The 13051-nt window shown below is 35.8% G+C and overlaps 1 protein-coding gene across 1 annotated transcript in view; it reads left to right on the top strand.

Annotated features, from left to right (window-relative positions):
• Positions 1–12584, top strand: part of LOC130014122 (uncharacterized) — a 127504-nt gene extending 114920 nt beyond the window's left edge. The window contains exon 2 of the mRNA XM_056103033.1: positions 12572–12584. The gene's annotated coding sequence lies outside the window, so the exon portion shown is untranslated. The remainder of the gene's footprint in view (positions 1–12571) is intronic.
• The last annotated feature ends 467 nt before the right edge of the window (positions 12585–13051 follow it).

The raw sequence follows: 13051 nt of genomic DNA, 5'->3' as shown, positions 1-13051 counted from the left end.
TATTTTACACGATGTTCAAATAGACAATCAGTGAATTATTTAATGATATCTAGACACCAGATCTACAAGCACTTGGATCTTGTAAGTGGCAAGAATGTAACACTATTATAGTGATAACAGAGGTCAGTGTCGTACATATATGATTTATTAACATCAGGAACACAAATATAAAACAACTACATAAATACAACGGGAACTAAACTACACCAGGAAAAAATAACATTAACACGGGGCCTTAATAGACAACCATTCCGCACCTCTGCCATGGCAGCGGCTGAACTCAGGTGAGTCCATACGTCGGTCTCGGGTCTCCTCTCCGCTCGCCTCCCTCTCTCATAAATGTATATAGGTCATATCTACATTGTTCATACATGTGGAATTAAAATTATTTAATTACGTGCTTATGGATGAATAACAAATATCTTTAGTGCCAAAACCAGCTGGGGGCCAATAAGTTCTATGCACCTAAATAATCGTTCAATAGAGCACTTTGTCACAAGAATTATATACAAAGGAAAAGGCAACAAAAAATACGAAGAAACAAAAGACCCAAACAAAACTTTCGATTACACGTTGAGTTGCATACACTAATCAATGTCTGGTGGTCTATGACAAATGTCCTTTTCATACCAATCACTTATATGTTTATAAACCCTTTTCTCCCTTAGCCATCGTCTAGAGTTCTTGCACAGATCACACATTCGTTTCATTAACAATTTATCCGTTTTTTCGGGATATCCACCTTCGAGGAGATACACGTCATATTTCCATTTTCTCTCTAAATATGGTATATATGCAGTTTCGTTTTTATCTAAATATTTGAGATAATTGGCCAGTGCTTCTACTGAGCTAAAATCACTTGTCTGGATATAATTCTTTTCTGGACTTAACAGTGAGTAATTTGCTCCACCGCGCACAACGACTACAATATCAAACGCTTCAGCACGGAAAAACTTTTCAGTAGCATAATTTTTGCAAAAAGTATTTTAAAGGGAAAGATAAAATTTGTATGTTTCTGCGGTTTTAGAAGTACAGTAATGGTGTGATTTTGTTTTATCACAAGTCATGTTGCCACATCGTCCATAAAAGTCAACGGGCATGTATTTTCTTCGTAGTAAGTTTATATATTTCTCACGAGCACTTGGTACTCCGCAATGTCCAGAAAGTATAACTGCTAACTTAGATTTTTTGCTCATTATTTCAGTGATATTTTTCTTCAGAGGAGATTTTCGTTTTTTATACAAACCGTAGGGTGCAAATATATCGGCGTCAAGGCGATAACTCATTGTTCTATTAAACTGGTTTATCCATGAAGGTTGGCGCCATGCATGAGAGGCAGTAATTGGCGGTGATTCTTCTTCATGAAAAATCCATATTTGATTTCATTTAGCCCTTTTTGGTGGATTACCTCGCAAAGTATTTCCATCAAAGATAACAACATCACTATTACTGTAATCGCTATATAAACACGAATTGTTGCACTGAAATACCCATCTCTTTAAATCGTGTTTTTTTTATATGGGGCGGTGGATTAATCCAATGTATAGACACATTTTGTTTGGAAATTGTATAATTTCCACCAGTTATATAATTTTCACCAGTTATATTTTTTGCACCAGTTATATAATTTGCACCAGTTATATAATTTTTACCAGTTATATTTTTTGCACCAGTTATATCATTTGAACCAGTTATATAATTTCCACCAGTTTTATAATTTGCTACAATACGTGCGGTTCTAAAACTCGGGATATATATTTTTGTAAGGTACAGAATCCCAGTAAAAAATAAAATTAGCAGAATACAAATACATTTCTTTGTGTCGGTCATTATTTAACATATATTCTAAAATGGCAGGTAATCGTGAAACCTGAAAATAAAGACAACCATTAATCAAATAAAGTGAAATGGATTATTACGTCCTACTTTTCCGCAGCGTGTTTGTTAATACATTAGTTGTGGTTTTTGTAGGATTGATGTACCGAACTCGTTACTGAAAACAATCGGTTACATGTCACCATCAGCTACCTAAATATAAATATAAATCCGAACAGATGCCGTCTACACAAAACAAATTTAATTAATTAACCACTCGATGTAGGTATGTCTCTAGCTATGTGAATTGCCCAAAGAACTGATGAAAAATATTAGTGATGAGGGCCTCGAGAAATTTAATTAATAATATAACATAATTATAAATTTATATTTCTTATTATTTGTAATATACTCTTCAAAAAAGTAGGGGATATTGAAATGCAAATACCTATGCAGGTTGTGATATGATAAATAGTCATGGAAACTTGACATGCTTTGAGAGTATGTCCACAGATGAAGAACTTATCGCCCCAACAGAACCACTGAGCTGTCCGTGCGACACGCAATAACGCCATTCACGTGGGAGGCGTTCATTGTCAAATTTGACACTTCGAGGAAGGGTTGATGAAAACTGCCATGTGCTGGTTTATCCTATCCATGTTTGCTTTCCTATCGGTTTTTGCATAAGATTTACTGTTTAGTGTATCTTTGCTTTAGTGTGTTACGTTAATTTGCAATGAGACGTCTTCAACATGATGAACGTCTACATGCTATTGGCATGCTTCAAATGGGTTCTACACAGCGAGCAGTAGCCAACATGTGATCAGCAGACTGTGGAACCCGTACCAACAAACACACAATGGTGATGATATACCTCGTTCAGGTGGTCCTAGAGCCACTACACAAGCCCAGGATCGATAAATTCGTACACAGGTCCTGCGAAATCGAGGACTTACGGCCAATCAGCTTTCTGTAAACTTGTACCAAGTTACAGGAATTGAGTTACAAACGATTAGAAATCGGCTACATGCATATGGCGGGGGAAAGCGGCAAAAACCTAATGTTATGTAGAAATGTCTAATTCAAAACACGAAAGAGATCTAAAGGCTAGAGTACCACAATAGAATCATATAAAGAAAAAAGTATACGTACCGGTGAATTCATTTATAATATGCCTATAAATAATAATACAAATGTTGAGTAGGCCCTTCCGGTTGTACAACAATAAACTAGAGTTAGGTCCCTTCGTTTGGGAGAAATTATTGTGTGGATTAGAAAATAGTTCGACCTTGACATTGACCTAAATAAAGATAATTCAGTGGAGAAACGTAAGTAATGACAACGAGATATGTCATCTAATGCTTATGGTAGATGTTTCAGATTGTAAAATCAATTGTGCATAAGAGGTTATATGTATTTTGTATTAGAGGTTTCTTGTATTTTGTCTTTTGCAATAGACGTATGAGGTATTTTGTATTAGAGGTTTCTTGTATTTTGTTTTTTGCATTAGACGTTTTAGGTATTTGGTATGGCATTATATTACATGTGTGTTTTGAATTAGACATTTCTACATAACATTAGGTTTTTGCCGCTTTCCCCCGCCATACATGCATTTGCATTTGCATGCAAGACGACCGCGTGTTGTGCCTCCATTAATTCGCCAGCACATGGCAAACGACGTCAATGGTGTAGGCAGCGTAGAAATTGGGGTGATCGTCGATGGGCGCGTGTAATGTTCTCAGACGAGTCCAGATTTACTCTGGATTTCACCGTTAGGCGTGGCTCCCGTCATGCTAATGTTAACGTCAGACAGCATGACCGATTCGGGCGTGAGTCTGTTATGATGTGGGGAGGAATCACCATGACTGGCAGAACGGACTTGCATATTGTTCAAGGAAGGGTCACTGGTGTGTACTACCGTGACCACATCCTGGCACCGATTATTCTGCCCTTTGCTCAATGTGCAGGTCGACGTTTCATCTTTGAAGATGATAATGCCCGTGCCCACCGCGCTCGTGTCATGAATGACTACCTCCAGCGTCACCATATTGTCCATATGCCTTGGCCAGTCATAAGTCCTGACCTTTCCCTATAGAGCATCGGAAGACGTGTTCGTCGACGTCAACGGACAACACTGCAAGAATTGGCCGTGGTACTGAAAGAGAAGTGGGTCAGATTGCCCCAAATCGTGATTGGACGGTTGACTAGGAGCATGTCACGACGAATTGCTGAATGTCTGAGGATTGGTGAAGCAATTACTCATTATTAAGACAAAAATCAAAAACGTCCATTTTCACTTTTGACAGTGTATCTCTTTGCTGCGCTGTATCATACGGTGTGTCATTGAGTCAACTGGCGGGGTTTCGAATCCCCGGTTGTACGTGACAAGGAGTAGGGTCGCCTGTCCAACGTCGTGGGTTTTCTCCGGGTTCTCCATTTTCCTCCCACTGATAAAGACCCCTACGCACAAGCGAAATATTGAAATAAAATTTAACCATGTGTTAGTCCCGAAATGACCTAATTTGTGTCGAGTGGACGTTAAACCCCCCCTCTCTCTCTCTCTCTCTCTCTCTCTCTTTGAGTGCAATGTGGCCGTTATGCTTCCTATGGTCATCGAGCCAAAAATGACATATTTGTCAATCGGAACATCCTGGCAGTAATAAATTTGACATGGTTGTTTTCGGTAGAATTTGGTCAATCGTGCTATCCCACCGTAATTTTCGGCAGAATTTGGTCAAACATACAATCCCACCGCAATTTGCTTTAACATTTAACCCGTTATTCTCTATGCCAGAAAATGGTTCATTTTTGTTAACTGTGATGATGCGACGACATCGTAGGAGACAAACTTACGTTGATGTTATTATCGAAGTATTTGGAGTCAAAGGAGAATAAAAATTTCGAAAAATATTGGGCTGTTACTTAGGCAGTATCTGGTTTGTGGTGGATTTTGATGGTGGTAGACTTGGTTTGGTTGTTCGGTTTGATGAGCAGAAATGGGGTCTTTCGTTACCCGTGTGATGACCCCGTGTTTCTGAATTTTGTGGTTGTTGGGTTGTCACCTGTGAGGAGGCTAACATTTATACCAGTTTTGGTAATATGCAACAAATTTCATGCAGTTAGTAAATGCGCCGATCTAGCTTCGCTTTTTATTTTGGGGGTGGGGTGGTTATGGACGTCTTTACAATTCAAAATTCTTAACATGGGAATTTACTGATTTTGTCGATGGTCTAATAGCGGAAAAGCATTTATGATGCACAAATATATTCTTCGCATGCCGAAAAAGGTGACGAAAAGTTAGAAAAAATGTTTTTTGCCCAAGGCCGTATTTGGTGGATTTTTTTTCCCTCAAATAGACCTTTCATAAAAAGCAAGAATCATTTGTTCCGGTTTTTTTCCCCAGTTCACGTAAATCCAATGTTCTACTACCAGCTTATAAAAGATTATATCCAGATGGTTGTCAGACATCGGTGGAAATAGAAAATGAATGGACCCAAAATATAATTAGATATTGCCAAATAAATGGGAATCTGGATTTGAAGATAAAATATGGTCCTACTTACCTCTCTGAGGAAGCCTCTCCTATAACACGGTATTTTAACGTAGCAATCGTTCACATATTATGCGTATTGATTTTTTTTTATAAATCTAACCAATCTGTTGAATATAGACTATATTACATGGTGGATGATAACTGTACATTCACATATTTATACACCTGCTGTATATAGGGTACTCTGTTTAAGATGGTAAAATTGCGTCATGCGGTCTCCATATCATTAAAGATTCTTGCACGTACACAATTTCAAAGCAACCGTAGTTCAAATTCCCGTTTTAGTCTCAAATTTCAAGATTTTAGTAGTGCATGGTTTGTGACTGGACAAAACACAAGAAGTGTTATGAAAAGTTGAAACTAAATAGGTACTCAATATGTGGCAAAATGAATTGTTTATTTAAACATTGTGAACCATAGAAAGTGTACTTATAGCCCACTTTTTGTTTTTCTGGCTAGAACATCCTGGGAAGATAATTGAATGTATGATAACAACAACGAGAGAACCCAACCACACATTTTGAATATTAAACCATCTAATTTATAATTATTTTATAATTCTGGAAAAGAATACAGTGATTGTAAAATCATTTGACTTGTTATTTAAATCCTTTTTTTTTTAGTTTTTAATGTTAAAAAAATATCCTTCCCAAACACAGGTAGATTTAGAACTCTCCAGAAATTTGAATACAAAATAAACTGTAAAGACCTTAAATCACTTCGAATTTGATCGGAAATCATAAAGTATCGAATAAGCGTTGTCTAGAAACCAAATGTTGATCGAATATACACAGAATTATACAAAAAACACCCTTGAGCGTCAATTCCCCATTAACGTGTCTTTCTCTTGCTTATGAAATTAAATAGGGTTTATTGACATCCCATTTTTCTACTCCAACAGGGCTAATGAAGATGTGTTATCAGGTTAATTTTGCCCTGGCAGCAGTGATACAACCTACTCTGATATCGAATTTCAACTGTCAAGGGTTCTTTTATTAAGTACATACAAATGTGTACACGGGACCTCCGTTTTTCGTCCAATCCGAACGACTACACATTGTCCCTTTCCATGTCTTGTGTCCTACACCTCTGACTGGGGGAACTACCCCGGAAAATCCATATGAACTTTTTCGGCCAACACCTGGATCAAACAAGGATCCCCAGGTTAGCAATCCATCGCCTTATAGTCACTGAACCACTGTGGCCCCACTGCTTATGACTTGTATATAAATATTTGGAACATTAATGTTTGCCATTTTCTCTGATATTTAAAGTAGCTAAGTCTCTAACTCAATATCATCCAAAGTCTTCGTCATTGAAAACACGAATTATTGTCAATCTTACCCGGAAAAGGTGGGCTTCTGATATCCAATATTTAAGACAAAATAAACATTTTACCGTTGGTACACGAATCGTGTACCATAATGCGTTTCAGTGCCGTTTGTAACAAGGGACTTGAAGAACGAGACTAGACATATTCCACGGGTTACATACAATCTCACCAACAATCACGTGTCCTAATCTTATTTACATTTTATTAACATACTATCGATGTAGACTGGAATAATCAGAAGCTAGAGATTCTGGCGTATTTCGCCGAACATAACTGATTTGAAATTAGAGTAAAAAAGGAAACGATTGAATGTAAATCAGTTTATATACATTCATATTACATTATTATATGCGTTGCTACCCATTTGTGTCAATTTTTCTAGGCCCTAATTAGCGATTTAGCTCCTTTAAGTTTCATTAATCTTTAAATAACATTGGTGCTTTTTTATTCTTCAAGGAGTGTTCCTTTTATCTACAAAAGTTTCATTTTATATTTGTTTTTTTTAATGAGGAAAGGGCTCCGTTTCAATTTATAACTTCTGTAATCGTGTATGTATATATATTTTTTTTTTTTTTTTTTGGGGGGGGGGGGTTGTTGTAGGGATTTTTGTACATATCTTTTATATTCTCAGTGCTTGTTTTGGGTATGTTTTTTTTTTTAGATTTAAATAGCTATAAATTTCAATACAAGCTTCATAAAGTGTTATTTGGCATACTTTAACACAAGTTTGTATTGTTAAATATAACACAAGTTGTGTTGTTTCAACATTTAACAAGTTTGTATTGTTAAATAGAGACACCTAACGTGTTAAAAATAACACAAGTTTGTCTGTCATTCAGTTAACTGGCGGGGTTTCGATTTTGAAATTCAAATTGAACTATGTGTTAGTCCCGAAATGACCTACTGTCTGATTCATCGTAAATTTTAAACGGATTTCTTTGATTATGAACAAACTACTTAACGTTGGTTATTATAAACTTACCTGTGTGTTTGTAATGAACTCCCGTTCGATAAAATCCATTGCACAACTAATTATCACAACGATGAAAACAAGTTCTCTCTTGAAAAATTGAAATATCACAAACTTTTCCCAGAGAAAAATACCAATATGAAAGATGGTTACGTCACTCTGCGGAAGATATCATTTCGTATTAGCGGTGACAGCATAGGAAATTCAAGTACAATTACGACAAGAATCCATGACCACTCGGACCAAAGATCACTCGGTTCAAGACCAGTCGGACCAAGTGATAGACCACTCAGCCCAAACAAATAGACTACTCGGACCACACAAAAAGACTATTCGGACCCAACAGAAAGACGACTCGGACCAATAATAAAATGTTGTTTTAATAAATTGATAATTGCGTTTGTTTTAATATAATTACTCGAACCAATAATAAAGTGTTATTTTAATAAATTGATAATTGTGTTTATTTTAATATGACTACTCGAACCAATAATAAAGTGTTATTTGAATAAATTGATAATTGTGTGTGTTTTAATATGACTACTCGAACTAATAATAACGTGTTGTTTGAATAAATTGATAATTGTATTCCAAATCGCAAAATATCGAGAACCACACTTGTAGTCACGTTTAAAAAGGGGCATATAAACGTCCGGTCTTCGTATTATTATGTGCTGTTTATATTAACGCATCAAGGGCGGATAACTTGAAAACGTGTCTCCACACCTCCCCCCCCCCCCCCATATATAGTAACCAAGGGGTTAGTGGGGTAGAACGGAATGAAACCACTGGGGATACCGCGAATGTGGAAAAAGTAAAATTAGGCTATCAGACAAGAACAGTATACCCGTATATGTAGAAACTGTCAAAAGTCTGGAAATACCGAGTCTCATTGCAAGAGTAAAGAAAAATTAGATTGATATTTTTTTTTGGCACCATTATTAATTAATTTTAAAACTAATCGTTGATTTATTTACGTACACAAAATTGAACCAAACAACTCTAAATATAAGAATTCCGTATAAGAATTATTTGCTTCTTTGTATTGTGATTTAATAATAAATAAATAGCATATTGTCTAGCCTTATAATATAATTTAATTGGTCCGACTGGTCTTAGTCCGAGTAGTCTTTGGTCCGAGTGGTCTGGATACCTACGACAATTGGCATTGAGTTTGAGCGTTCGCACACATAACTACCCGCATTCCTGTATTTAGTTACCGTCTTTTACATTCTAGTAAAATCTCTGCAAATTTTATAGCTTTACTTTTTGAAATATTTTGTTCTAATTATTTGATTAGCGACTCGGATGGGATTATTTACTTTTGAACACGCATGCCGCACAAACACAACTATACATTCGTTTTACGGGCTTTATCACACTTCGGTCAAAACTGTCGAATCGAGAATTAATGTTCCGCTTCTTACGGGGTCATACGGGCTTAGTAGCATTATATACCCACCCGGGCACTCAATACGGCAATAGACACGCTGAGGGCTGCCGCAACACGCTTAAAGATGTTACTGAAGCGGTTATTATTCGATCGAAAGAATGCGTATAAAATTAAAAATACACTTAGAGAATTCGGAGGTAAGCTTCGTGATCCTTGTTAAATTATTTATAACATGAAGAAGATAGGATATTTATAGTTTATTCATGACTTTATTTTTACGAGTATCCGTGCAATCAGTGATATTTTAATTGTGAAGAAAATTTGATAGACTGGCGATCAATGGTTTCCATATAAATCTCCTATGTAATTGCCTTCAATTGATATTTTTCGTCGCCCAAACCCATATACGATCAAAATGATCGCGCTGTCAAACTATCTTTCAATGTTAACCAACCCCCGCAACAGGTATATTGGATTCGACCAATACGTCACGAAGACATTGTTGACTCGACTCTGTCGAAATTACAAGTAAATTTTCAAATTTTTCAAGAGAGAAATTGTTCTCATCGTTGTGATAATTAGTTGTGCAATGGATTTTATCGAACGGGAGTTCATTACAAACACACAGGTAAGTTTATAATAACCAAAGTTAAGTAGTTTGTTCATAATCGAAGAAATCCGTTTAAAATTTACGATGAATCAGACAGTACTGTCTGATTCATCGTAAATTTTAAACGGATTTCTGATTCATCGTAAATTTTAAACAGGAATGCGGGTAGTTATGTGTGCGAACGCTCAAACTCAATGCCAATTGTCGTAGGTATCCAGACCACTCGGACCAAAGACTACTCGGACTAAGACCAGTCGGACCAAAACAAGACCAGTCGGACCAATTAAATTATATTATAAGGCTAGACAATATGCTATTTATTTATTATTAAATCACAATACAAAGAAGCAAATAATTCTTATACGGAATTCTTATATTTAGAGTTGTTTGGTTCAATTTTGTGTACGGAAAATAAATCAACGATTAGTTTTAAAATTAATTAATAATGGTGCCAAAAAAAAATATCAATCTAATTTTTCTTTACTCTTGCAATGAGACTCGGTATGTCCAGACTTTTGACAGTTTCTACATATACGGGTATACTGTTCTTGTCTGATAGCCTAATTTTACTTTTTCCACATTCGCGGTATCCCCAGTGGTTTCATTCCGTTCTACCCCACTAACCCCTGGGTTACTATATATGGGGGGGTGGGGGGTGGAGACACGTTTTCAAGTTATCCGCCCTTGATGCGTTAATATAAACAACACATAATAATACGAAGACCGGACGTTTATATGCCCCTTTTTAAACGTGACTACAAGTGTGGTTCTCGATATTTTGCGATTTGGAATATAATTATCAATTTATTCAAACAACACGTTATTATTAGTTCGAGTAGTCATATTAAAACACACACAATTATCAATTTATTCAAATAACACTTTATTATTGGTTCGAGTAGTCATATTGAAACACACACAATTATCAATTTATTCAAATAACACTTTATTATTGGTTCGAGTAGTCATATTAAAATAAACACAATTATCAATTTATTAAAATAACACTTTATTATTGGTTCGAGTAATTATATTAAAACAAACGCAATTATCAATTTATTAAAACAACATTTTATTATTGGTCCGAGTGGTCTTTCTGTTGGGTCCGAATAGTCTTTTTGTATGGTCCGAGTAGTCTATTTGTTTGGGCTGAGTGGTCTATCAGTTGGTCCGACTGGTCTTGAACCGAGTGGTCTTTGGTCCGAGTGGTCATGGATTCTTGTCGTAATTGTACTTGAATTTCCTATGCTGTCACCCCTAATACGAAATGATATCTTCCGCAGAGTGACGTTACCATCTTCCATATTGGTATTTTTCTCTGGGAAAAGTTTGTGATATTTCAATTTTTCAAGAGAGAACTTGTTTTCATCGTTGTGATAATTAGTTGTGCAATGGATTTTATCGAACGGGAGTTCATTACAAACACACAGGTAAGTTTATAATAACCAACGTTAAGTAGTTTGTTCATAATCGAAGAAATCCGTTTAAAATTTACGATGAATCAGACAGTAGTTTGTTTCGAGTGGACGTTAAACCCCATTTCTCTCTCTTTAAGATTTGATTCAGTAATTGAGTTTTAATAACTTAGTAAAAATATAACATCTTTTAAGACATAATGTTAGATGATGCAATAATCACATTCCTGTGTCGATTATCAATAATCATGGATATGCTCGATATATCTTTCTTATTTTAAAAAAAACAATAAAACACTGACACTTCTCGGAATACTATTTTTTTTAGGATTCGTGAGTGGGGTTAGCACCATCCAGCGCCCCTTTTTGACTCGCATGGTGCCATATTTTCTAGGATTCAAGATTGGGGTTAGCACCATCAGAGTATCCGATATAACCCGGTTTCCCTGTTTGACTTCGCTTGGTGCCATATTTTTTAAAGTTATATTAGGGCCTATTAAGGATACATTATGTAAGATTGGGATAAAGAGCTAGCCATTCATGCTATAAAAGTTCGAAAATAGACAATGTAAAATGAATAATTTGAAAATTTCATTCAAATTACTCTATTGCGAGCGAAGATATTAGCCTTTGAATGTTTGAAAAGATGTGTGCAATAATTTCAACCACCGCACTGGTTGTTCGAAGCTAAGCCTCACTCCTCCAATTTTAGCTTAAATCAAAATATGGCTGAACTGTTCTAATCTATTTAATATCGGAGAAATCAGATGCCATCGAGGTTTGATTATGGTCTGGATAAGTTAATTAATGTCTAATTAATAATTTAGAAAACATTTCAGGCCTAAAGAAAGGTCTGCAATAGGCAGATTTAGCGCTTGCATAATGTATGTTTAATATAGCAACATTAGCACTTAGTAAAATACTAGCCATCCATTATATACAAAAGAATAATCAATGCATCTGAGTACATTAATCATGGTACATGAAACGCTAAAATTATATAAAAAGGTAAGAAATGAAATCCCAAATCAAAGATATACGATAATTATACCTGTTGGAGTGTTTCAAAAAGACAATGGAAAAAAATCCTCTATAACCAAATACAATTCCATATCACTTAGATCAATGCAAACCCAGGAAAACACAAGGGACAATTTTATGGATACACAATTACTGAGTTTAATACTAAGCGACGTTTCGACGAGAATACTCTTGTCTTGATCAAACAAACTGTTAAAACTGTTATTCAATATAAAAAAATAATATGAAACAAACCTTATGTAAAGATGAACAGATATATCACTCGGTCTAAGGTTATTGTTGACAGCCGCTTATTACTTCAGGCTGCCATGTTTAATGCGTTTATTTACCTTGTTGCCAAGGATATCTGGAACATTGTACTAAACTGGTTGCTATAAATTAGTTTATTCCATACCTGTCTGTTTTTGCACCTGCTCGATTGCAAGGTATGTGTTTATACAGGTTTGGGTGGGTTAACGATTAAATGTGTAGGACAGAGGTTCCACGGTGATGAAACTAAAAGCTATTTACTAGATCATTGTGACTGCTACCCAGCCTTGATAACACCATTCGTCTTTCTTGTTATGTTAGACATGTGACGCATTCGGATCAATATCTTATTGAACAGGTGCCATCCACGTAAACACATGTATATGCATTAATAAAATCATTGATGGGGCGTATAATATTATACCACTGCGTTTTTTATATCATTATTTTCATAATTGTTTCATTTCATATATTATTCGACAAGGAAATGGAATGAAATCGGTTTTATGAATTTATCGCCCCACTTTTGACCCTCTGACGTCAGACATTGATTAATCAATGAGCGTTGGCGTTTCTAATGGTTTACCCACAGTTCCGTGCATCGCAAGCCGTAACAGATGGTTTCATTGGCTAATCCCTCACATCGTCCAGAACGCGGGTTATATAACAACT

This window comes from Patella vulgata, chromosome 8 (genome assembly GCF_932274485.2).
Source record: "Patella vulgata chromosome 8, xgPatVulg1.2, whole genome shotgun sequence".
Taxonomy (NCBI): Eukaryota; Metazoa; Mollusca; class Gastropoda; family Patellidae; genus Patella; species Patella vulgata.
Note: the sequence above shows the minus strand (reverse complement) of the source record. Positions and strands in the feature narration are given on the sequence as shown.